Below are 2,601 nucleotides of genomic sequence, written 5' to 3' on the forward strand. Positions count from 1 at the left end.
TTATACCGATCCAGGCAGGTCCGTCGAGTCTGAGCTGGACAACGCTGCCTCCCATTGCCGTGTGGTGGGGTGTGTTATGGGTGTGAGCTGTGGTGTGCTTTGCGAGCCCGTACCATGTGGTAAAGCGTTGCGCATTGATCGCAGTGTAGGCATTTATAGGAATACAGCGCAAGGTGTATGGCGTGGTAGAGGCTCAAGTGAGGATGTGCGTTTGGAGTTTTCGCCATATTACGGCTTCCTCTCGCGTCACAGCCTTATGAGGCGGCGGTAGTGTTCTTCGTGAAAGGCGATAGTGTTGTAGGATGTGCGTGTAGGTTAATGATGTGGGCTTGGGGTGGAACTGCTCGGCGTGACCCTCTCGCGGCTCCCGGTGTGCATGCGCTCGGGCGTGTGCCTGCTGATTGCCGCGTAAGTATTCATGCCCCGGAGTCCACACAACTTGTATGGCGGAAGCTGGTGCGCCCAAATCAGGATGTCATCTAAGTTTCCAGAGTAATCGCTGATGCCCACGTGTCTTCCAGAGAGTACTACACAATTAGCGTCGCGCATACAGTCAGATTACACAAGCTTCGGTGACAACAGACAACGAATAGAACCACCGATAGCATACCAGTAAGTTTCAACCATGCAGCCGCGCGTTGCGCTGAGCTTTGATATGTGCCATGTGGGTGAGGTGCCGTCCCCGAGAGAAGAATACTCGATTGACTGCTGAACGGCGTTTGCTTCCTATTCATCTGTTAGGCAAATGCCAAAATAATTTGACTTCTAGCTTTAATATTACCGTTACTCACACATATCTGCCAAATTTTACGGTTTTATTGTAAATGTCCAATCCTTAATTAGAGCTTATTCGCGATAATTGTTAGGACACCATGCAGTTTTTTACTGTTTGTTATTTGAGTCCGTAATCACAAACAGTTTCTGACTGATGTTTTAGAAACTTGGGACGAACTTAGAAAATTTTAAAGAGCAGCTTTTAATGGCCCGTTCCTGCGGCGAGCTGCGGCGTAACCGAGCGAACGAGCACAACAGCGGAAGATGAAGGAGGGGAAAACGCGGCGCGGTGGATGAAAGACGCGAGCCGCGAACGGCGGACACAAATGAGAGCGGCCTCGTCAGTGACGTGCGCGCGCGGAACTGGTTTCATGCGGAACCGCCCGAGCGCTCGATGCGTACTTGCATCTGGTATCTCGTTTCGTATTGTCGTCTGGTCGCGTCAGCTCTCGCTCGCACTTGTTTGGTTTGCTTGGCTTGGTCTCGTTTGCGTTTGTTTCGATTGTCATGGTTCGCGATCAGCTTGTATTCTTATCTATGCGCGACGCGAATCGTGCAGTACTCTTGAAGCCAAGCGGCACCGGCGTTTGCACTGGAACCTTCGACAAGTCATGTTTAAAAGCCGACGCGCTTGACCCGCTGATTAGGTTTTCGGCGATTGCCGACTCGGCTGCTTGTCTCTCTCAAATTCTTTTTCTCTTGGGTACTAGGCGCGAAAACACACACGACACAAGGACAACTGCCACTTACAAACTCCTTTTATTCGGAGGCACACCACACACTTTGCCCTAATATATTCTTTGCCCCAATATATCGCGAAATGAAAACCAGTGCAGAGCTGCGCTGAAATTTCGCGTTAGGGAGTATCGTAATCGTCGGTAAACTTTTTCGTTCTTCATTCTTGCCGCTGGGTGGTCGGGTCCCCTGATAACAGATATTTATTTGTTTATTTTCACCTCACGGGCCCCGAAGAGCATTGTAAGGGGCATATCACTAGAAGTTTCGCACAGAAATAGTAAAACAGAGTAACGGTACAACAGACGCAGTACAAGGCAAACACAATAGGAATACAAAATTGATTAAAAAAGGGCGTAACAATTACATTATCACGAAGATTAAAAAACAACACAAACTGGAAAATGGCAAAAAGTGATGACCAAGTACAAGTGAAATAGTAGTACAATATACAACAACATTTAGAGCAACTGAAAGAGTAGTACAACAGAAAACATTCAGAACAATACTAAAGCGATAAATGCAGGCGAGGTTGTTTTTGAACTCTCCCGGGTCAGAAAAAGAGATTATGTTGTCAGGAAGATAATTCCAGAGCTTAATTGTTTTAGGTAATGCAGATAAATTGAATGATTCAGTTTTTCCATATATGCGGTTAAGGCACAGATCATTATGCAAACGACGTGAACATCGATGAGGCCATTCCAGGGGCAAAAATGAAGTGCGAGTGTGAACACATTCACAAGATAAACACAGAAGTGAAATAGAACGACCATTTTCAGGTATCTGTATATCCTTAAGCTTCTTAAGCTGGGAGACACTGGCGAGGGGATTGTAATTGTTAGAAATGAACAACGCAGCTCCGTCAATCACCACAATGATGTCCATCACCACAATCGAGTGGCATCTACTTGTTCCCTAGTGAGTAACGAGCAGTTTAATCTTCTTTCGTTTTAAACGTGCCGGCCGCTTGCTGGCCGATCCCTCATTGTGGGTATGTGCCATATGAAAATTGTCATGAACGCCCCCGCGAGGACGCAGTCATCATCAGCCTGCCCGCGCGCTCCAGAATATGCTGGCCAGAGTCGGCGAGCG

Source organism: Dermacentor andersoni, chromosome 3, assembly GCF_023375885.2.
Source record: "Dermacentor andersoni chromosome 3, qqDerAnde1_hic_scaffold, whole genome shotgun sequence".
In the NCBI taxonomy this organism is placed as follows: domain Eukaryota; kingdom Metazoa; phylum Arthropoda; class Arachnida; order Ixodida; family Ixodidae; genus Dermacentor; species Dermacentor andersoni.